Source organism: Oreochromis niloticus, linkage group LG6 (assembly GCF_001858045.2).
Source record: "Oreochromis niloticus isolate F11D_XX linkage group LG6, O_niloticus_UMD_NMBU, whole genome shotgun sequence".
Classification (NCBI taxonomy): domain Eukaryota; kingdom Metazoa; phylum Chordata; class Actinopteri; order Cichliformes; family Cichlidae; genus Oreochromis; species Oreochromis niloticus.
Window position 1 is genome coordinate 11703365 of NC_031971.2, and position 24072 is coordinate 11727436.

The 24072-nt window shown below is 39.8% G+C and overlaps 1 protein-coding gene across 2 annotated transcripts in view; it reads left to right on the top strand.

Moving 5' to 3' along the window:
* The window catches only part of LOC100697202 (protein ELFN1), a 133467-nt gene that overhangs the window by 11982 nt on the left and 97413 nt on the right, over window positions 1-24072 (top strand). The gene's annotated exons all lie outside the window — the stretch shown is intronic.

Below are 24072 nucleotides of genomic sequence, written 5' to 3' on the forward strand. Positions count from 1 at the left end.
TGAATCCAAACGTGTAAGATTGTTCAAATCAGCAAATATGTATGAAGGAGGTCAGGCAAAACTGAGGGAATTATGAACATCAAATTTTGATCCACTGTGTAATACCATCAGGAAAATGTCTGACTGGCAACAGCTTCATTTTTAAGCATGACAATGATCCCAGACACACTGTCAGTGCAGTAAAAACATACTTGGATTGAAAGGGAAGAGAACAAAAAGCAGCCAACATCCAAAGAAGAGCTTTGAATGTCCTTCATGAAGCCTGGAGAGCTATTCCTTAAGACTACTTAAAGAAATGACTAAGAGAGTTCGGGCTGTGCTGAAGAATAAAGGTGATCACACCGAATATTGACTTTCAAACTTGTTAGAAATGTACAAGCTCTGTTTGCGCCTCAGATACTATATTTCCATGTATGTTTGCATGCTTTAATAAATCACTCTACCTATTTTCCATTTTTCTAGTACTATATAAAGAAACGAGGGGTGATTAAAAACCTCTGGACAACAGCCAGTAATAGATCCAGTAACTGAGAGATGGGGTACATCCTGTAAGCCACAAACAGCAACACGAAAGTAATTTTTTATTACCACAAATGCTTAATTAAAGCTCAGATTGCTGCATAATTTTTTCTGTTGTGTCAAGCATTAAATATAAAGGTTGTAACTATTGTCATGTGTCTAAAATATTGTTAAAAATAATTTGAAGCTGACAGGAGATTCAGCTGCTTCTGTGCAACAATGACAAAATCCACCTAGCAGCACTTCCAAAGTGCACTAATTAACGCATCAGATCTTATTTGTTTTAATTGTTTGGAAACCAAAGTGTACAAACACCTCGCAACCACACTGTGATAACAAGATCCCTCCGAATTTTAAAGTATAATGAGTCGTGAGCTTCACGTGTGCTTGCGGCTCGATTTTGTTTCTCCTGGACAGAGTAAGGCTAGTTTTCCCCATTTTTCTGGTAATGGCTTCATATACCTTACAGATATGAGAATGATACTGATCCTCTCATCTATGAAAGCAATTAAGTGCATTTTCCAAAGTGTCAAATTATTCCCTCAAGCAATCGCAAATTATATTTAATCTCTACCATCAGTTTGACTTTGGAAGTAATGCATAGTTAAACACTTTAAAAATTTCTTTAGTCTTTAAAAGTAAGGCAACTTTATCTTTTACTTTTCTTCAAAGTTTTTTTTTTTTTAAGGGAACTGAAAACACACCCTTAGCATGAAATGCTTCACAGGGCAGGCGACGTCCTGAGATGGTGAAAACAGCGTGAAAAGAAATTAAGAAAGGCAAAAGCAAAGAAAAATCTTTGTGAATGTATCACAGTGGCTCAGTGTTAGATGCACTCCCATCCTTATTTCTCTATCCCCCTTAGATCTCCCACAGACATCTATTACCATGACAACACCGAGAATCCTGGGTAACGACAAACAAGCGGCGCTGTCAACCGCTCAGGACTGTTCAAGTGTTCAAGTGTTTCAGAGCTGCAGCAGGCGATGCTTCGCTCTGTGACACAGGGAAACTTAACCTTTCTCTTTTAATGACTCGTCAGTTTAAGCGACAGCAGAAATGTGTTTAAATCAGCTCGATTTAACAGCATAATCTCATGACATGCCCCTTTTCTATGAGGCCTTCCTTCTTCAGGGAGTTTTTTGGGAACAGTTCCCATCAGCATTACGCAGGTGCGCTGCACATATACCAGATGCCAAGATGCTACAAGTGAGAGTAAAGTTTTTTGGCCCATAAGTCACTGATTCAATCAAAAAATAAATCTGAAATCAAATTAGGAGTGAAAGGTCAGGGCTGTCCTTAAACTGCAGTTGACAAAATAATCTCATCACAAAGTCCATCCACTTCCTGTTCTGGGCATTCAGTCATTTTACAAGCAGGGCTGGTTCTTGCCTTGGTGACATCACCCACTGGTCTCTCAAGTCCCAGTGGATGCATCGCAGGCAACTGCGTGCAGACTGAAGTACACAGGGCATCAAACCACTGAACTGGCAGACAACCCACTCTTCCGGGAGTGGAGCTATTTGCCCATCACTGCCATGAGTGGGATTTAACATCATTGTAAAGCTGTTGCTATGAGAGGCATATTTTCAACCTCCAGCACCTGCTTTCTTTTGGCGCCACTAATCCATGACTACTGAGCCGAGCGTTGGAAACACCCTAATGTCAAAAGTTTATTTTAGTGCCTTCTGTCTAGAATTTCACAATACAAGTTAGAGAAATCTAGCACCATATCAGTGTCAGGATCCCATCTGCCTGCTCTTCTTCATGTCCTCTGGTTAGAGTGGCAAGCTACTGTGAAGACAGCAAGGCACTGTAGCCTACAGTACAGTTAACCAGCCAGTGTCACCTAGCAACAAGTGTGTACATGCTCATGATTTTATATGAAACATGTTTGCAGCTCTGTTTTTATCATTTTGTTTCTTCTTCTTCTTATTAGTTGTTATGTGTAACATATCAGGACACAATTAGAATTACAAGTGATGCATATTTATAGTTTGTGATGGACTGCTGATCTGGTCATGGTGTACCCAGGCTTTTGCCCTTTGACAGCTGGGACAGGCTACAGCCCCCTCACCCCCAACCCTCTGCCATTTTCACAGTAGGCCTCTACTCAAAGCTGAGGACATGAAGTACAGCAGGCAGGTGGTTTGAAAGAAGGTTCCAGTTCAGAATCGCCTGCTTCCCAATGAAAGCTGAGCCGGGTCCTGTGTTTAAAAATATATTTAAAAAAAACAGGAATATAACTAGTTAACACTCATTAAATTTGCACTGAATAATCAAGACTGTGATTGTGAGCCACTGCCACTCCTGTGTGCTGAGGCTGCCTTCCTCATGAATATTTCTGACATCAAAAAGCACAGCAGGCTTGTTTAAAAGCATTTCAGCGTCTTAAAAAACCAGCAGCGCTCCAGAGATTTATTTAGATGTTCTTTCTAAAAGGCCTAAAATGTACATATTTAGGAAGGCAAAGAGTAACTGTAGAGAGCGAGAATGGTGCTCAGATTTTATCTCCACCGTGCACACAAAAATAGAGATGCTGTTTTAGCTGAGCTTCCTGATAAAATCAGAGTAGCATATCATAGAGCGTGAGGCACTCACACACACAGATGCACACGCACGGCAGCTGCATGGTGATGTCAGGAACAAAGTCACATCATCTTGGAGAGAAAACAGGCCAGAATCTCATCACAGCATCCTGAAATGAGATTACCACCACAGCCTTGCTTTTATATAGAAGTCAATATATCATTCATTCCTCTCTGCCTCCTTCCCCTACAAATTGCATTAAATCCCACATGCGTCCCTTAGAATCAAGACCGGATTTCTGGGTGGGGTGTTCAGGCAAGAGCTGGTGAGAGAAAGAAGGGAGAGCGCGAGTGAGAGAAAGGGAGACGCGAGTGGTGGGGACTTTACAGAGAGCAGAGCCTCTTTGTGCGTCACTCAGAGCGAGCTCAGTCAAGGACACATTGAGACGTGTAAACTGAAAATATCACACACAGGAGGTTGTTTCTGTTGTGTGTCTGCGTCTGTATGCGTGTCACACGGAGTTGGATGCACCATTATGTCTTTGAACACACGGGCTGAACACAGTTAGGCTTTTGTGAGCAAAGCTGCTGCTCTCACATGCCTGCACTCACACTGGCTGCTGCTACAGGATACAACCAAAAGTATGTGGACATGTTTCAGTTATTAGCAGGTGGCGCAATATTTGGAACTGAGGTGACAAGATCCCCTGCTATTCCTTGCGCTGGCAATAAGTCATCACACATTCAAATATACACATGCACATATGCATCTGGAAACTCACTCAAGAGCACAGGGTTTTATTTGGCACTAACATAAACTCTGAGCCATAATCATAAAACATCAAAAAATCAACATCGATGAAATGTAGGGCAAATGGAAGACAAGGATCTTTACATCAGAGATGACATGTAGTTGGGAGTCATGCTTACTAGATGTACAGCCACCCCTCATTTCTTTATATTTGCTAGGACAATAGGAAGTTTATTGAAACATGCAAACATATAATGGAAATCCAGTTTATAGGCAAACAAAAGGAGTGTTTAAAAATCTAATGAGTTTATTCTTCAATACAGCCTGAAGGTACGGTGGCCCTGAGAGGCCAAATGGACTGCAACTTAAGAAAACACCAGCAATAAGAAAAACGCAGCAAAAGCACACAAAACACAACGGAAATAGGAAAAACGACAAGGGAAGTGTTTCTGGGGAGACAATAACCCGACGGACCAGTTGCAGGAACCGAAAAAATGGTAGGTGTGTTTTATCATGATTCATATAATATTGATGACGGATTCTTAGGCTTATAGTTAGGCTAACACACTTACCTCTCATGTTTTCTTTCCTCACAAAACTGACAGATCCTCCATTGTCTTCCAGCGGAATTCTTAGCATATTTTGGTTCCCTTCTCGTTTTTCCTATTTCCGTTGTGTTTTGTGTGCTTTTGCTGCGAAGACTGAAGTAGTCTTAAGGAATATTTCTCCAGGCTTCTTGAAGGACATTCAAAGCTCTTTTTTGGATGTTGGCTGCCTTTTGTTCACTTCTCTGTCAATATGATCCCACACTGCTTCAGTAATGTTGAGGTCCGGCCCTCTTGGGAGCCAAATCCATGACTGATAATGTTCCACTGTGTGTTTTTCTATCCAGGTATGCTTTTACTGCATTGACAGTGTGTCTGGGATCATTGTCATTGTTAAAAATGAAGCTGTTGCCCATCAGAGATTTTCCCGGTATTACACAGTGAATCAAAATTTGATGGTACTTTCCTGCGTTCATAATTCCCTCAGTGTTGCCTGACCTCCTTCATACATATTGCTGATTTGAACAAACTTAAACATTTAGATTCATCGCTCCATAAATGATTTGCAGTCCAATTCTTGTCTGATATGTCATAACTAAGCATTTCTCTCTGTTTCCCGTCCTTAAGAATGATTTCCTGACAGCCACCCCTCCACTGAGACCATTTCTGATGAAGCTTCAGTAAACAGTAGACGGATCAAGTGAAGGGCCAGATGCTGCTGCAGGGGAAGCTGCTGAAGTTACTGTTAATCTGCTGTAGATATATTTTGTTTTTCTTTTGTCCTTCACATGTTTAGTTTTTTGGCAAATTTCTGACAAAAATTTCTGGCAAATAGCTCTCTGGGAATCACCTCGCTGTGAGCAAAATGCTATTTTATGTCTGTTAATCTGTGTTATTGGCATTTGTAGTAGATTCTAATAAATAAATTGGAACAAATTATATGTTTTTTGGAACAGGCTGCAAGGTAGAATTTAAAACTGGTTCTTTGCTTAGTTCTTTGCTTTGTGTAGACACAATATTGGATCATGAGGACTGAACTGAAAATAAGTGAAAAGCAGCCAATGTCCAAAGAAAAACTTATATTGCTGTTTAAAAATACAAGCACGCCTGGCGCTTTGTATGCATAATATAAAGATATGTGGTTTGGCTCAAGACTTTTGCACAATAACGTCAACCAGAAATCTGTGCACTACAATCTAATGTATATACAATTGGTAACTTTCAGGCTTTCACTGTAAATTTGTTTTCTGAGCTCTAGTTTTAGTGAGGAAACACTGTTTCCTGTGTGACTGTAGTGCTTTGGAAGATACTCCATAGCGCACTGGTGATTGGGCCAAGTTGTACTGTTGAGGCGGGATTTTCTGGAATATGTCCCCATCTCTAATAATAGAATTAGAATAGAAAGATCTCAATTTGGACAGTGTAAACAGGAGGAGCACATTGTGCACAGCGTGCATACAAGCATGTGAGGCATGCTTGTATGTAATAAACTGTTTCAGTTTATTGAAAAATCTCCAAAGTAAACTGGCCTGTTTCCTCTTCATCAGTGGACAAGTCTACTAAGGCTCTTATGGCTGAATAAAAGCTAATCCCTGTAGCCATAATTCATAATCTTGTGGACAATATACAAAGCAGTGATCTGTCCACATATTTCTGACCATGTGGTACATTTTATTCCTCTCTTTTTTTTTCCTGGGCAAATTTAGGCCACAGATTAAAGTCAAATATGATTTTCATAGGAAATAAAGCACAGAAGAGCAACCCCCACAACTATACAGACGCACAGCTCACTGCTTCCAGCCACCGAGAACATTTCCCCACAGGAAGAAACAGAAAAAGTCCACTGTCCTTACACTGTACCTCATCACAGAGCAGTGTGACTCACCCACCCTTCTCTTCCCTCTCTCGTCTACAGTTGCCAACTCAGCTATTTAGCTCACGTCTGCCCTCTCTGACCATGCACGGCCTCACTCCTCTCTTCTCCTCTCTTCTCTCTCCGCTGGTTTCTGCAGAACTCTTAGCGAAACTACTCACGCACACGAACACATACGTGCCCCACCGCCTGCACTGCATTGCACTGCGCTGCACACACACACACATACACACACACATGCATTTCAGGCACTTTATATAGTTAAGATGCAAATGTAACATAAAGGAATGTCTCGATCAGCAAAAGGTCCCGAAGCCAATCACAGTAATGAGATCCTTGGGGATGCGTGTGTTTAGGTGTTTAGTTGCGTACGACTGCGCTTTACCGTGTGCATTTGTGCGCTCATGTGTGCCCTGTCTGTTTGAATGGAGCGCTCTGTAATGGCTGAACAGTTGACTACTGTCACTCTGTCCACGTTTTCTACAATTAGAACTGAGTGGCTGTCAGAATATTTGGCTCCTCTTCTTCCATCCTCAAAGCCCTTTGATGTGTGAAGCCAGCAGCTGTGTATCAACGGGCCTCTTGCCAATCAGAAGCCAACTAGGACTCCTTATATTTTAGCCTAATGGTGCAAAACACTGGACTCTTTGATTTAAGTGACATGATCATTTTGTGTTTGAGGACGATAACGTGGAACAGAAAGTGAACTCCATTGTACTTTTTGAAGACTCTGAGTAGTAGTACATGCTGATCTGAAAGCTGGGACCTCTCTGTATGTGTATACAGAAGCAATACAATAGCAATTTATGCATGCTGCCACCAAAGTTACTGTAAATTAATATCTGGGCCCTAAATTAATAAAAATTAACTGGCAAAGCAACAAAGTGCAAGTCTGGAAAACATCCACAAGAATAAACTGAGCTTAGCTTGATACACTGGGCAAGTTAATGAACTATGGCTCATGGTTAAATTAAGATGTGATTCACACAAGAGAATCGACAGGTCTTTAAATTTGTTGAGTTGCAGTTAACACATTCCGTTGGCAAGTGAAAGGTCGCTGGTTCGATTCCAGCTGGAGAAACAAACCCTCCTTTTGGGTTTCATCAGCGTCTGCCAAATCAAACCAGCTTACCCGCTGTGGCAAAACCCTTGCGACAAGGGAGCAGCCGAAAGTAGCTTTGATGATTTAAGTAAAGGAAAACTTGAGCTGGAAGAATGTGACATTCCTTCATTAACACTTCACTGTGATGTTTTTCTAGCTTAAAAAGGAAACGCACAAGGTCATCAACAAATTAGTGATTAGCTTGTAAGACAAGATGCACTTCACGTAGGTGCCTGATTCCCTGATTGATTGAAGAAAATGGTCACATATTTCCTCTAGAGTTTGCAGGAGCAATCAGGAGGACCGTCCCCTGCTAAGTTGGCTCTCCACTCTAACACGGTTCTAAGTGAAAGAGTTTGCCGTGACTTCCCAGTGAAATGAATGAAGAATTTAAACATGAAAAACAAACAAAATGAAAAGAAATGTGAAAAAATTCTTACACAATGTACTGTGTTAAGACACCGCAGACCTACTTTGGTAAATTTCCAGAGTGAGGGAGGGAACTCTAAATCATTACTTGCTGTTTATTATATATTATGTCACAAACAAGTGCCTGGTAAAGCCCACCAAGCAAGCTGTAAGCTGGCATTGCCAGGCGATGATTTCTGTTTTATAATAAATGTCGGGAAGAAATTCATGCGCTTTGTATTCACATAACAGCCCATTATCTCGTGCCAAATTTAAGTCTCCCAGAAACATCTACTATTTGTTTGGATATGTTTCTGCTTGGCTCGAAGACTTGACGGCTGGAAAAACCTAGAAACACACAATAATAATATCTGTTCAACCAGAATGCTGCGATAAATAATGATATTAATGGTTTCCAGTGAGCTACTGATACAGTCAGATTTTCTTCAAGGGGCTCCAAAAAGCTAAACTAAGAATTAGCTTTGTCATTTTACCTTGTTGATAGTTAATATATGCACACAACACAGAGATACACATACTTTATTCACATATTCACATACATATTTTTCTTATTTATAGCTTTTCAATAGACTTTGCCTCTTCATTAGGTACACTTTGCTAGCACCAGATTCAACCTGCTTTTGCCTTCAGAACATCCTTGATTCTTTATGGCATAGATTAAACAAGGTGCTGGAGATTTGACATGATGACATTACAGCTGCTGAAGATCTTTGAGCTGTGCATCCATCATGTGGGTTCCCATTTGTAGTAGAATGGGACCATGAGGCCATTTGAGTACAGTCAACTCATTGCAATGCTCAAGAAACTAGTTTGAGAGGATGTGAACTTTGTGACATGGTGTGTTATCCTGCTGGAAGCAGCTATCAGCCTTGATTTCCTGTTCTTAAATGACAAGCCTGGCACCCGGTGTGGTCTTCTGCTGCTGTAGTCCATCTGCTTAATTTGACATCTTGTGTGTTCAGAGATGCTCTTCTGCATACGTTGGTTGTAATGAGGGGTTACTTGAGTTGCTGCTGCCTTCCTGGCCATCTCCTCTGAGCTCTGACTTTAAAACTTTTTAGTTTCATGCTTGTCTCATAGTATCTAGTTCGGTTCCTCATGTTGTGTTTTATTCAACCTTGTGTTCAGACAGCAAAGCTTGTCGTTAAACATGATCACAGAAGGTAATTTTAACCATGATGTTGGTGTTCCTCAAGAGCGGGTCACTCATTATAAGTTTCTGCATTTAATCATCATTAATTGTGCCATTTGAGTCTGAAAAGATTTGAGAAGATGCGGTTACATTCATCACGCCTGCCTATAATTACAGTGACATGCTGTTTTTGTGCAAATAAGAAAAAAAAAGCCAACCAGAGGAAAATGAAATTAATAACTGAACTTGTTTGCACTGACTTAATAAGCACTTTAAATATCAATATACCATGCACATAGAATGAAATCAAATATTTAAGTTTTAAGTTTATCAACTTCCGGGACTGGTCTTTGGGTTTTTTCTCCACTGGTAGAAAACGTCCACACTGAGTCCCTCAGTTTCCTGAATGGGCCATCCCGGGTCATCTGCAGATAGTCATGGGCTGATGACTGTGCTGCACACTGTTTGTCAGCACGCCGCTCCTCCCTGGTTGCCAGAGAGACCACATGACTTGACCTTAAGCGTCGGACCTGGCAAAGTGTCCTTAAGCAAGACAATGAATCACTTCTGGTTCTAAAATGAGGCTGCTGGTGTGTATAGCTGGAGGGCAGCGGGAAAGAGAAACTCCCCAGAGGGATAAACAGAGTGTCACATCATTGCTAATTATCAGTGGCCCTGATGTACTGATGATGAACACCTGATTTAATTATCATTGAAGAGTCTTTTTCTTATCAGGCTCATCACAGCGCCGAGGTGCCGGAGTGCAGAAAATTAGGAAGTAGATTTCAGGGAGCGCTGTTTCCCCGCTTAACCTGAAATGATCGATGTTTAAAAGATATCTTCTCAGATGTGCGTGGTGGAACTAACAAAACAAAATCACAAAATGAGCAGTTCTGATAAATATCGAGGCGATACTGGCAGTCTGTGTGTCCATAATTAATGAAGTAGCAGTGCTCTGAGAGAGGGGACATAGGGGTCGAGCTTAGAAAGACTGGCATTGCCATAGGAACGAGCTGCACCCACGCACTCACGGAGTGAAGGCAGGGAGAGTCACAGAGAGGCAGAGAGAACAAGGGAGAGTGAAAAAAAGAGAAAGACTGAGCAGGAGAGTGATGTCTTTGATGTGACTATCAGCCTCAGGTCTCTAATCTCTCGCTTCTAAATATTTTTGTGCTAATGTGATGAGATTTACCCCCTTCTTTAAACCCCCCTTCCCTCCATTTACATGTTCTTTGCATCCGTGACAGATGTCTTCAGGCAGAGTGAAGATGGAAGTTTAGTGGGAGATGGAGAGCATCCGGGGCAGTTCTGAAACAGTAAATGATGTCAGTCAGTCAGTCCACCTGTGTGGAGGAGGAAGAGATAATACTCGCAGGGTGCCTGAAGCTTGAAGAAGCCTTCAGGGGAAGTAGGGCTGCACTGTAGGATTTCATATGCGCCGGACATGTGGGGGCCCATGTGTCAAATCTTATCAGGCTGGCCAGAGTGTCTGAGCAGCCGCTCGAGTTTTGCCGCTCTTTAGAAATACTGTGGCGTCGCTTGCCTTGGCTGGGCATTGATCTCTCTCATCTATCTCACAGCAAGGCCATCAAAAATCCCTTTTATTAAATCCAGGCTTCCATCAATTACTAATTAGGCTTGGGTCGCAAAACTACTTTGTTTCTCTGTTGGCTTTATCAGCTTGTTTCCATACTGTAGACACAGCAGTCATGTTTTAGCTGTAACCGGCGTGTAGATGGACGTGCTGCTGCAAAATACAGAACACACATGCACTGCAGGTTTGCTGAAGTTCAAAAGCAGACAAGATGTGTCTGTATGAGCAAGATACGAAGAGTTAAGTGTTGAAAGTGATGGTATATCTTATACTGTTTTGCATTTCTCTATTTTCTCACTCCTCGATCACTATATTTCTTTATTCTCTTGTCACTTTTTAAAACAACGCCACAAATTCTGCTTCAGTCTCAAGCATCAGCCTCTGTCATTAAGCCATTTACATCTCTCTGTAATCATGCTATCAAAGCGCTATCCACAAAATCATCCTTATTTCATCACGGAAAAAATGTAATGAATATCATTTTTCCCTTATATCTGATCATTTAAATAATTAAAGGCACTTAAAGTTAAGGGTCTTCCTCATTATTAACTTTTGCTCTCAATGTCCAAATAAAGCTGAAGAAAATGGTAGGGTTGCACGATGTAAAACTTTTGCACAAACTTCAGTCCTCGATGAAAGGCTGAAACTTTCTAAAACTCAATAAGTGCCAGCTCAAATCAGATTCACGATTTTAAAAACCTTTGGTTTAAATTTACCCACAACTGCAGTTGCTGTGTAAGTGAACTCACGCTCTAAATGTTGCATTAGGTGATTATTCTTGCTATTTTAGGTCTTTACTCACCATCAGGGAACAACGTCATTCAAGGAGCTTGTGTTAGAGATTAGCCACATATACAGGACACTGGTGATGCTTTTTCTCTGTAGTTGTTCTTTTCAGTTAAATGAATTCTATTGAAAACAAGAACAAGAAGCACTCAGACAGCAAAAAACTGAACCACGGTAGCTCACACTCTGGGCAGTCTTTAATTTGACTAATAACTTGAGCTTATTATATAATATTATACTACAGTACATTTCTAACTAACCAGGCAGCTCGTTGTCATTCTTCATACTTTCTTTAAAGACATAAACGATTTTAGGGTCAGCTTGAAAGAATGGCAGATCTGTTATTATTACTTTGACTTTCAGATCAATCTGTTGACCTTGAAGGTGAGGTCAGAGGTCAACTGAAAGATGATATCATAACATTCTTATAAGAAATTTTCCACATGCTAAGAATACACAGCACACCTATAAGAATCACAGTTTCTAAATTATAAGAGTTTGTGTCAATTTTTCACCAATAAATCAGTAAGTTGACCATGAAGATTTTAACAAATTGTTAACACCACCCCATCTACACCCACTTTTATTAGAATTCATTCAAAATTATTGAAGTGGTCGTTTTTATAGCCAGAATGAAAAGCAAACCTCCTCAGTGGAGGTAAAGTTAGTTAAACTAATTTATCACATTAATTAATATACGCAATGCCAGTTGACAGCCGGTTTGAAGATGTTATGCAGCCAGCTGCCAATAGGCAGACAGTACAACTCTCTGTGACTGCAAGTTAGAAATGACCAAGGTAAGAAAGACGACAGCCATAAGATGCTGTGCAGTTGTGCCGTACTTTGACATAGGAAATGCAGAGTTGTGCCAATACATGCTGTGTCACAATAAACCGGTGAAACAATGCCCAATTGATTATAATACAGTAAGATTATTGACGAAGTTGAGTATGTTGAGTAGAGTTACATTAAAAAGAGTTATCTTTTCTGAATGTTCGATATGTATTTTAAGTTGTTAAAGCTGATTTTTTTTTTAATTCCCCAGGAACATCCTCGACTTTTGTTATGTTACTGTTTCTGCAATCCCAATCATCTGTTTCATCTTATTTCTTTGGATTCCTCTCTTATATAATTTCTTGTATCTCATCTCATTATCCCCGTTTAATTTCTCCATTTCTCTCTCTCATCATTTCATAGTTTATTGATGGTGGCTCATTTAATTCCTGCAGTAATTTCTGTCTAATTTCTCAGATCTCATTTTACTATCACTCTTATTTTCCTGTCTTTGTCTAAACCTGCCTTCAATTGAATATATTTTTGTCAGTTTCCTTCTAACTCATCAGTTTTTATCTACCCTTTCCTTTTCTAAATGTAAAATTTATTTAATAAAAAAATTGAACTGAATTTCTAATTTTAGCAGATCTCATTTCTCTCACTTGTGTCATTTTTTTTATGTAATGTTTTATGTAATTCTTAAATCTAATTTTCCTTGTTGTTCTCTAATTTTACTATCTCATGTAACTGCTTCTGCCTTACTAAATGTTATCTAATTTCTCAGCGATTCTCTTTGTTGTAATATTTCTTAGATGTGATAAAATTAGCTCATCTCTTTTTAAAAACACGGAATTCTTAATTCCTTTAAACGTGCCGTCTTTTCTCATTTCTTTTTTAAAATCTTTATAAACCATGAATTCGTAAATTTAATTTACAAAAAAGACCTTAAACTTAGAAACTTAGATTTGTAAGTCACTGAAGAATAAAGTTATAGGAAATGTAACGAGGAAGAGAAATAGGAGAGTGCAAAGAGGTCAGGGGAGATGATAAAGAGGAAGTCCGGTGTCATTCTGACGCTCGCTCTGATGGGACCATCTGTTATATGCACCTATCGCCAGGCTCGCCCGCAGCCACCTCACTCATTGTCATCACCACGGGCTGATGGATTGGCTCATGTGGTGCGTATATGTGTCAAGTCCGAGTCAACACCAAAGTGACTGCGCGATATTTTGTTCGAGACAAGGAACAAAGTGCTTCCAGACAGTTTTATCATTAGATAATTGTGCATATGTTGTTGGCACCGCACTACACACATATGCTTCAGGGCAGAGTCAGCTATCGTTCCTCCATTCCTTTGTTCTTCCTCCCTCTTGTAAATTCCTTTCCTTTCCTTTCCTTGATCCCTTTTTTATCGTCCCCGTCGTCTTTGGTGAATGAACTTTTCTCCCTGAAGTTTCATGCTCAGTCCTCTTTGTTATTCTGTCTAGTTATTTCTGACAGGAGCTTTTTGAAGTCCTTCTCCCCTGAGGTTGACAAAAAGACCAAAAAAAAAAAAATATCTTTTGGAAAAAGATGTGGGTCATTCTGTTGTCAAAAAAGCAAAACACAAAAACTTCATATTATATTATATTTGTTTCATAAAAAATAGGGTCTCTCTCTTCTCTCAGGTGGTATCACATTAGATTTTCTCATGACAGAATGATGTTTGGAGTCAATTTACCAAAAACCCGACTCCCTCTGTTGTTTGTTGTTCGGTGAAACACAGCAAGTTCAAGTTGCTCTCGCTCATTAATATTTCTTTTTCACTTTCGCTTATGCCTCCCAAATCTTTCCCATTTATCAAACTAGAGTATTTCAACTGCTTTACTTTTCTCCCTCCCTCTCTCTCTTTTTCTCTCTGCGTCGAGTCCTACCTTCCTAAAAGTGATCTATACCACCAGAAGGGTAATTTGCTTTAGCTCAGATCCCAGATGAAAGCCATTTTTCACCCAAAGGAGTCAGGACGGATACATATTCAAGTGCTAAGAGCAATATATTTCACAGAAAGGCGGTGAAGAACAGGAGGAATAGTAAAGACCTACGAGGGAAGGACTGAGAAAAACTTGCAGTTTGCAAAGAATGTGCTTCTGAGTATCGGGGACACTCTGTTCCACTCTTATTTTCCTGACATCAAACAAAATACATGCTATTGTTTTTGTGTTTTGCCGCTGATCAGAAGTTGTTCATTAACCAAGGAATGCATTTGTGCAGAGAGAATAATGAGGAGGAGAAATACTTACACTTGCATTTTTTTTTTAAAGATGCACCATTTCAGAGTTGAAGTCCAGAACGTAAAGTGTAGGGCGGCTGTTGTGTGAGCCAGTCAGAAATGGACCTGACTGAAAAAGAGGTACCATAAGCCTTATGTCTGCATACTGGCTCTCATTTCACAGTCCACTTCAGTAATGTATGTGCAGTCACAGTAAGGTCCAAATCATCCCGCAGCCCAGGGAGCGGCTGCTTTACTGCTTTGGCGAGCATGAGTTATTATAGCCTCTTCTCTTCCAGCACCAGTATTGGCACTCTAGAGTGATGTTAGGCCAAATGACTTTACATATTTAATGCATCGCCACAGGCTCAAAGGCAACAGGCATCCACTCCTCACATTGTGCACCACTTGTCCCTCATGCCTTCTAACAGCAGACCTAAATGATGCTGTGGGGGGGATTTGTCAATTCCGCCCCGGGCTTGTCCACATGCCATTTTTAAAGGCTGCTGTGGTTTCAGGTTTGAATTTGAAAAGAACATTAGCAGATGTGCATGAGCGAAATCAAAGTGTTTTTGCTCCTCACAGAGAGTCACGACTGAGCTTTAAGGCATGCGCTCCTCGTTCGGCTTTGTGCTTGCTGGAGAAAAAGAAAAAAAAAATCTGCCTGCGAGATTGTCGTGCCACAAATTGATTAAATCAGATGTTTAGCTCATTTTGTCTTCAAGCTCGGGTCAAATTTTGGTGTGTATACGGTTTCACTCAGAGACGTGCGGTGTTTGCATGTGTCTGGGTGAGGCAGGGATTTATTAGTTTCTGCTTCTCTTATCTTTGTATGGGAAGTGCATATTACATTGCTATCTCTGTGAAGAGCATGCGTGTGTGCACTCAGGAGGCACAGTGCAGCTCTTCTCATCAGACCAAAGGTCCTTGACACTCTAATCTCTGACATACAGGCAAGCGCCCACATAAACTCCCATGCCTTTATTTTTGTGTTGATATGCTCTGAATCCACTGACCTGTGCATATATTTGTATTTTAGATTCATTATTTTACTATTCTTAACAATAAAGGCCTCACATTATGACCTCAATGCAAACATAAATGTGGACTGCCACTGTCCAGATTTATTTTTGAAGAGTGACACAAACCTACTCGGCATGAAGGAAGCTAAATTCCTGTAGAGACTGCACAGAGACCTTTTTTTTTAAAAGCCTCCTTGCTGGAGGAAATGTGCTATCTTTCCCTTTAAAATACCCCAGAGGTGTTCTGTTGGACTTGAGTCAGGTGACCAGGTCATAGTTTCCATTTTTCTCTTCTTCAGAGACTCCTGTGTGATTTTGGCAGTGTGCTTTGGATTATTGTGATGCTGGAATTTTCCTTTCATGCCAGACTTCTGGATGCTGGGAGTATTTTGGTATGCCCATAGGCACTGATGGTGCCATATTTAAGTATGATCCTCCCAGCACTATTTGTACTCATTTAGCCCCATATCATCAAAACTCCCAGCTTCACACTTCACTGTGGTAGTCCTGGTAAAGTCAAAGTCAAAGTCAAATTTATTTATGTAGCATTTGAATTGATTTTTACCAATACACTGCCCCGTTTCCCTCGCCTTCTGTGGCATTTCTTCCTGGAGGGATGGCAAGGTGGACCGCCGCTGTAGAACAGTGGTATGGTCTCTAACACCGGTGGGATACAAAATTCCTCACATCCTGGGGCCAGTCGGGACTGCTCTTCAGCAGTAGTTCGGATATTTAGTAGCGATTGGAAGTCATAAACCAGAAGACTAGAGACATTTTGTGAAGAAAACAGATGTAAACAAAGCTAGCAAAAACAAAACAGGCAACAGCTGACAGCAAGCAGCGCACACACACAGGCGCCATCTTAGATTAGGAAGAGCTCAAGGTTCACACGAACATACTGGATCCCATATGAGCCGGATAAATGTACTGTGGCTTCACCTGAAGACAGAATGTGTTACCAGTATTCATTAGGCTTCTTTTCATCATCTTTCAGGAAGTTAACCTTAACCTTGGATGCTGTCCTTTGTCACTGTTTGAGCTGTTACCAAAGCTTTGATTACTGCTAATGACGTTTTAGTATGCTTTGACTAGTTTGGCTACTTGTATGGATTGCTAATTATAAAAATATATAAATAAAACTAAAACTTGTGCACTACTATGTCATTTAAAGCCACTATTTGACTTAAATTAGGCTCTGATGAAATGCAAATCTTAAAAAAAAGACAAACAAAACAAAAACACATGATTTAAGCTGTTAATTTATGAGAAGCTCTTTATGTTCACATAAAAACTGTAAAAAACCCCCGACCCTTTTATAGCATCATTTTTGATGTATTGCTGAGTCCTAAACCAACACTGGTTGGGCTGCGTTTTTCCATCTGTCATGCTAATGCGCATGTGCAGATAAGAAACTGAGTGCCGTGTGAAAGCCCGAGAGGCCTGAACGATTACACAGAAGCTGCTGTTTTGATGGTTCCATACACAATAACAAAAGGCAAGTGTCATTAAAGAAAAATTGACCCTCAGAGACGGATGCATTGTTATTTTCAGCTATTAGGCTCTGATGTTCAGTACATTCCAAGAATTATTATGCGCTAAAGTGCTGTAATTTACTCTCCCCTGCATACCCTCATGTGCTTTTAGTTTAGCCCGCAATTTCCTCCTGAGACGCTATTATGAACTAATGTACGAAGCGGTGGATTGCAGAGAGCGGCACTATGTATCCCATGAGTGAGGTTTTCTGGTCAAGAAAACGTGAGATCGACATTAGGAATTGCGCCTTGTGGTTTATCGGTACTGCTCTCACAGGAGAAGTCCGTTTGACGTCCTTTTTATTGTGATTTTCTTCACAGTGAGTGTAGAGTGGACTATTTTTTTTAAATCTTTGTGATTCTGAATGACCCTTTGTGATTTGTCGATTTGAGTGACACAGCTTATATACATTTTGTCTGTGGATAGAGTGCAATGCATCTTTTTTGTTTCTTTCTTTTTGTTCTCTTGAAAATAATGGAGCTTGGTGGTACTTACCTCACACAGTTTGAGATAAGATGGTGATTTCAAGAAAGAGACATCACTGATGAGTTTTTCAAATGTATACTTTCTGGTGCTTTGTGCACCACACAGCATTGTACCATTATATTCAAGAGGCGGCAGATATTTCTCCAGCTGATATCTCCATAACTGGGCACCACGTCGAAGCCATCTAAGTGTATAAAAAGCCTTATAGGGCTCAACAGTAAAAAATCCCGTTCTTATTCTTCATGGGGATTTTGATTATGAGCTACAGGCTTCAAAGTCTAAAAAAAGGAAACTAGTGGGTAGAGCTACTCCACTGCATCAGTGGGTAGAACTATTCAAGCTGCAATCCTAACCTGAAACACCAATGTGTATGGAATACGGAATTTGTAGTGCATTGTGGGATGAGTAGTTCCTTCACTGTTAAAAGTAATTCTTTACACAGTCGTGGACCTTTTTGCTTTTTTCCCCACATTTGACTTTATTCTTTTGATCAAAATCAAAAATTTTTACAGGTATGAGTAAAAAGCATCATAGCTGGTTGGTTTGGTTCAAGGCTCAAAATTCAATATAATGATTTTCTGAAACATCGGAGAAAAGATGTAATCTTTTCGATGTAACGCCACCCGTTTGTTGAGCTATCCATTCTTGGATTACAACATGCAGTTTTTAGCGTTTAGGTAGCGGCGGCACTCAGTTACGGTTCGTGTTTTCTGTCAACAACATCCACGTTTATTTTGCATTAAACAAAAACCTCTATCGTGCTCTCGTTGCCTCCAAACCTAAACTCAGAAGTGAACAGAATCCAGTCGGTGATTAGATTAGCACCACATCATAGCTGTGAAAACAACTCGGTAATATATGAACGTGATTTCTGGGGAATAAGGTTGCCTCGGAACAGATTTTAGGTTATCGCAGTATATTACTTCTGCACTAATCTACTATCATTTTCAGTTTTATTGCTTTGCCTACAGTCTGATTGAATTTTCAACCTTAATCTGGAATTTGAGGAGCAAGCGAAGTTCTCCTCAGTGTCACTCACAGCCCTGAGCAGAGCATTATGGCAGCGCTTCAGTAAGTGTTGGAAACACAAGTCACACGCAGTCACTTATGTACTGGGGACTTGGAGCAAGTGCAGAAAATCGGGTTTGGGCTCAGATGAGTGCTTTGTTTGTCTTTGAAAGACACTAATTTTAATGTTAAAGCTACTGTGTGAAACTTTTTATTTGAGTCCCAGTTAAGAGGAAATGTCAGCGCCTGAATATAAAAGATTTCATTACTTCATCAGAAAGATTTGAAAGCTGCCTTTTCACATAAAGGCATCGTATCCCAACTTAAACATAATACTATTACATACACACATCCCTATTACAGGCAACACTTGGCTCCGACTCTGAACCAATTGCTACTCTCTGCGTGAAACACATAATGTCACTTTTTTTTTCTTCTGAGAAATCCGATTTAAAAATGGCCAAGTCAATTTAACGGATACTGTTAGCTGTCATTAAATAGAATGACGAAATTAAAAAAAAAAAGATAAAAATGATCCCCGGATATATAAGAGATTAAAAAATATCCTCTGAACAGTGATTATGCGGTGAAAATCTCATGAACACAATATGTGCTGGAAAAAATGACATCATCAAATACAGATTTTGGACCCCAGGAGCTTCCAGTGAAGAAAATGAAAACAGATATGACAAAAGGCAAAGAGTGAATGAGTGAGTGAAGTTATGCAGCAATTCTGCATGTAACTGCATGAAGTAACTATTCAGACCAAGTTACTGGATGCCATGCATCATCACTACTGCACTCCACATTAGACTGGTGCCATCCCTGGTCACGATGTGACAACATGGCTGACACAAACAGTCTACTATGCTACAGGGGAGAATAGGTATGTGCCAATTCATAGGCTGCATCCTTCGGAGGCCGCATTTGAAGGCCGATTACGTCACAACCAGGCGACGAAAGCTGTCCCAATTCAAAGGCTGCTCCAAATGTGGCTGACAAATGGGTCCTTCATTTCCCCGAATTTGAAGGGTCGGCGTATCCTTTGTGGCCCAACCTATCCCAGACGTCTGTTACCCACCAGCCTGATAGCTGACTGGGAGGTTGAGGCTCACTAGATCCGGCGAGAACACTGGACTCCCTGCACATCGTTTTCAGACCCCCGCGGTCTTTCGCTACTCAGGTTAAACATGATATACAAGTCACTTAGGTAACTTAAAAATTTTATTGTTTGGCTTTTTTCAGTGTTTTATTTGTTCCTGAGTAAGTTGGCTGAGTTTGGCTGAGATTAAAGTTTCCACACAGCTGTCAGAGAGAAAACTGATTAAACAGAAGTGTGAGATGCGTTAACATCTTTAGACTCTATGCTCCTTTGTGCACCTTGAACATTGCTAAAGTTGTGGAAGAGAACCATTTACTGTTTCTTCACAGTTTTCTTATTCTGAAATGCACTCACCATGGAAGAGCAACAACACAACAACAAATCGACCCCGAGGAAGGCAGTAAACAGAAATACATCAATCAAATAATACATTAGCACTATAGCATTAACCTCATCCAAACAATGGCTTGATTCCTCCAACAGTGTCCAGAGGCCAGGTTATAAAAGGTTAATGAGTTTTGTTTGTTTTCATTAAAAAATACCACATTTGCATGTGCATGTAAACTGCAGCCAGACAAAACATGGGACATGGTCTCAGCATGTCGGCTGAAGAGAAAAATAATCCTGTACAAAGATGGATGGAACATTTTTATTTAATTATAATTCACAGTCCTAAGATAATTAATCCTACTGACTTTGGCAAAATTCAGTCTTTACCACTAAAGGCTCAATCACACAAGCCTACAGATTGGTCAGTGACTCCCTGGCAACCTCCTGTCACTAGGGAAAAATGTGTTTTCCCCAGCTGGTTGGTGAGTAGTTGCTTGAGGTTACAAAGCTAGTGCACCAAAAACCTCCTTGTGATTGCTTTGGTAGTTAGCGGATTGCTTTGGTCACCCTTAGACATCGGTTTGTCTGCAAACATTCACTAACAAACTACTGAGTAGAAACCTTAAGCTAAATTGTGCTCTATTGCTAAAAAACACCCCTCTCAAAAGGCAAACAGCTCCATTTCCAGCATATGTTGTACGCTTTACAGTCCACAACTGCTTAGCAAGTACCGTAAATCCCGGACTACAGAGCGCACCTGATTAAAAGCCGCATGCTCTAATTGTAGAAAGAAAATCAATTTTGTACTTGTACAGGCCGCACCGGATTTTAAGCCGTATGCGTTTCACTTGTAATATGAGATATTTACACAGAAATATTACACGTGAGGATTTTTAATGTTTAATTTAATCCGTAAGGTAACATAAACATTATGGTAACATACAAAAATACATTCTGCAAATGCTTTTTTTCCTCGATCAGCGCCTGTAACACGGCTACCTTTAAGTATACGTACGTACCGGTAACACACAAATTACGTTGCTTATGGTTTTTTACGGAACAGTGCACAAACAACATCACAACGTCTCTTAACAACCGATAAAAATATATACCGTATATATACTACTTATCATTTTGATTGGTCTACTGTTACCAGGCAAAATGTTTTTGGCCGCATGAAAAAAAATATGCATTAGCCACACGTCAGTATAAGCCGCAGTGTTCACAGTGTGGGAAAAAAGTAGCGGCTTATGACCCGAAAACTACGGTAGTTTAAAGACAAGTCGGTGTCTTACATAGAAACTACGGGCGATGGTGGCAATCTGCCCGCAATCCCAGCAATTACAAGGAGGTTTTCTTTAGCAACTGGTGGTTACAAAGTGTTGGTCTAGGCTTTTTCACTGGTCCTTAATTAAAATATGTTAGCGTGCTAACAAGCTAAACTCAGGACTGGCATTTAGTTTGCTAGCAGGATCTGGGACAATTAAGTCCCTGCTTCATTCGGCTCACAACACAGTGTTACAGTACAAAGTCTTCTGGGACTGTTTAAAGTGATCTGCCACCCATAAAAAACCACATTGTTCACCTTGGGCTGGTTGGGTTTAGACAGTACTGTCATCATTTTCATAAATGTCCCCCTTTGCATGTTTTCTCCTGCGTATGTTGCTGTGTGCCAGTTATTAGCTTCTCTGAATTATGTGTTGTGACAAAAGTCTAAGTTTATGCAAACTGCTTAAAAATGAATGATTACTAAAGGGAAAAGGATGCTTACTGAATGCACAAGTATATAATCGTAATATGGTGCTACTGGATGGTGGAGCGATTATGCAGCTCAGTATTCAGATTTCACTCCTTTGCCTCAGAGCGACACAGTTTGAAGGTAAAATCTGACATGTGACAGAAATGAGAGTGAAGAGGTGGTCCTGCCTCCCAGACAGTGACGTCTCTCTGATCTTTGTGTCTGTGAAAAGAGACTTTCAGAGGAGTGATTTTCACAGCAAAATGGTTACATGCTGATTTTCACAGTGAACACAGTTTAAGCGCTAAAAAATTCATTTGAATGCATTAATCATTGAAGTAAGTCTAATTAGCCCTTGTACATCAGAATGACATTTCAGATAACTTCCTATATTATCACATTTTCAGCTCGTAAAACTGCCCAGGAGTGTTAACTTAATTTAACACGCGGGAAAAGATCATGTAAGGCAACAAATGTTGGTAGTTGTAGTAAAAAAAGCTTTTTCAAACCCTTTAAAAATGACTAATTTCTTCATATAGTAATAAAATCATTATGTCCCATGCTTAGACTTCTACATCATCAGTGGGATTTTTTTTCATGAAAAACTTATAATTTGCACAATAAATTTTTAAGCAAAAATTACACAAAAATGCTGGATGTTGCAAAAGTGATACAAATTACAACTCAGATATGCAAATTGATATTTAATTTCTTTGTTTTAATTTGTTAGAAGGTTCAAAAAAATGTATATATGATAACTTCTTGCAGAAATGAAATATTTGCTGGTTTAAGCTTTTACAAAAATATGATTTATGTTCTGGTAAATTCAGTTCAGATAAATGAGCAAATCTTAAGATAAGCTCTGTTTTTATGCATGTTTTTACATCGTGCATTTCTTTAAAGTTAAAAAGCTAAAACCTCCAATAAACATTTACATAGGTGTGTTCAGAAGTAGTGATCAGTGTTTCAGGGGGAAAAAAATCTGTGCAGCCTCTGAGTTTTGATTTGATTAATTGTATTTGCTCTTGGCTTGGGGAACAGCATCATGTAAATTCTAAATCTGAGTAGTAGGCACCTTGTAACACAACTACACCCCATATGGCCCGAGTACCGCCTGTGCTCAACTCTGTCCCAAAATATTTAAGTCCCCATGGAAACCAGGCACGCCAAAAAACTCCACAAATAATGGTGAGTGTTCATACGTGCTTCATCTGAGTTCAGATTATATACAAAGTTACTACTTTTACATATTTACTGTACACATCTGAAAGAAATCAACCGTGTGTAAAGAGTGGGCTAAAATAAGTGATATAATTTACAACATGATGAAATCAAACGCAACATGATGAAACAGCATGAAAATGACCTAGTTGTGAAATGTACACTATTCCCTTCACTTTTTGCACGTTATGTTGTGTTCTTGCCGTTTTTAACATGTTTATCATAAATCTACAATAATGACAGAAGGTTATAAATGCATGTTTTTAAATGTGGGTGCAAATACAGATATATATAAAAAATCAAAAGCTGAAGTTTCTCATTTCCACAGATATTCAGGCCATTAATTCAGTCCTTACTCTAGAAAGTCTCTATACGCTTTGCACACCTGGATTTGGGCAGTTTATCTGATTCTTCCTGGCAGATCCCTTGAGCTCTGTCAGGCTGGATGGGAAGCATCTGTGAACTGTCGTCTTCGGGTCTCTCCACAGATGTTGTGTGCAGTATAAGTCTGAAAAGTAGAGCTTTACAGTGTGTGATTTATGTTGTAAAAGACTCTACTTTAATGCAGATGATCTTTTTTTGTAACACTAACCACTATGGCTCAGTGGAGTCAGTCTCCTATGCCATGTGAAAAAAAAAGTTTTCATGAAGACATCTGCAGTGATCTTAAAGAAGCAATTGTTGTTTTGCTATTAAAAAAAAATCCATCAACCCAGCACAAACCGAGCACAGCATAAGAGCACAAACACCTCATACCAGCTGTTAAGCATGGAATTGGAGATTCACAAGCTAGATATCCCCACACTGGGATAAATGAGGATCAGAAACAGCATAAAATCTTTGCCAATTCAAACGTGATCGTCAAGCGTAAGAGTGAATGGCAAGGTTTACAAGACCAAGCTGTGACACCTGCTGTGAGGTATACTTTAAAGATGGCGGCTCTGACAAAAAGACTGGAGGCCAAGTTAGAGATGAAAGTGTTGAAGAAGATAAGATGTTCATTGGGTGTCAGAAACAGCATAAAACATGAATTTGGGGTTTATGTGGGTTGCAAAGTGACATGCAGATGTGCAGCTACTGTCATGCTGTTTAATAGCCTGCCATCAAAAAAACAAACAAGTGGGAAAAAAACACAAAAAACAAGCAAAACAAACAAAAAAAACAACCCCAAAACACAAAACTTTATTTTGTATTTTGTAGCAATGCACTATAAAAACTTGAAATAAGATTTTGACATGAAATCATGACAAACAAACACAATCACACGTTATCCCTCAGTTACTGATTATTTAATTTGAAACACATTATGACTGAATTTTGTTTAGTGAACATTTAGACTACACAGTTTTCC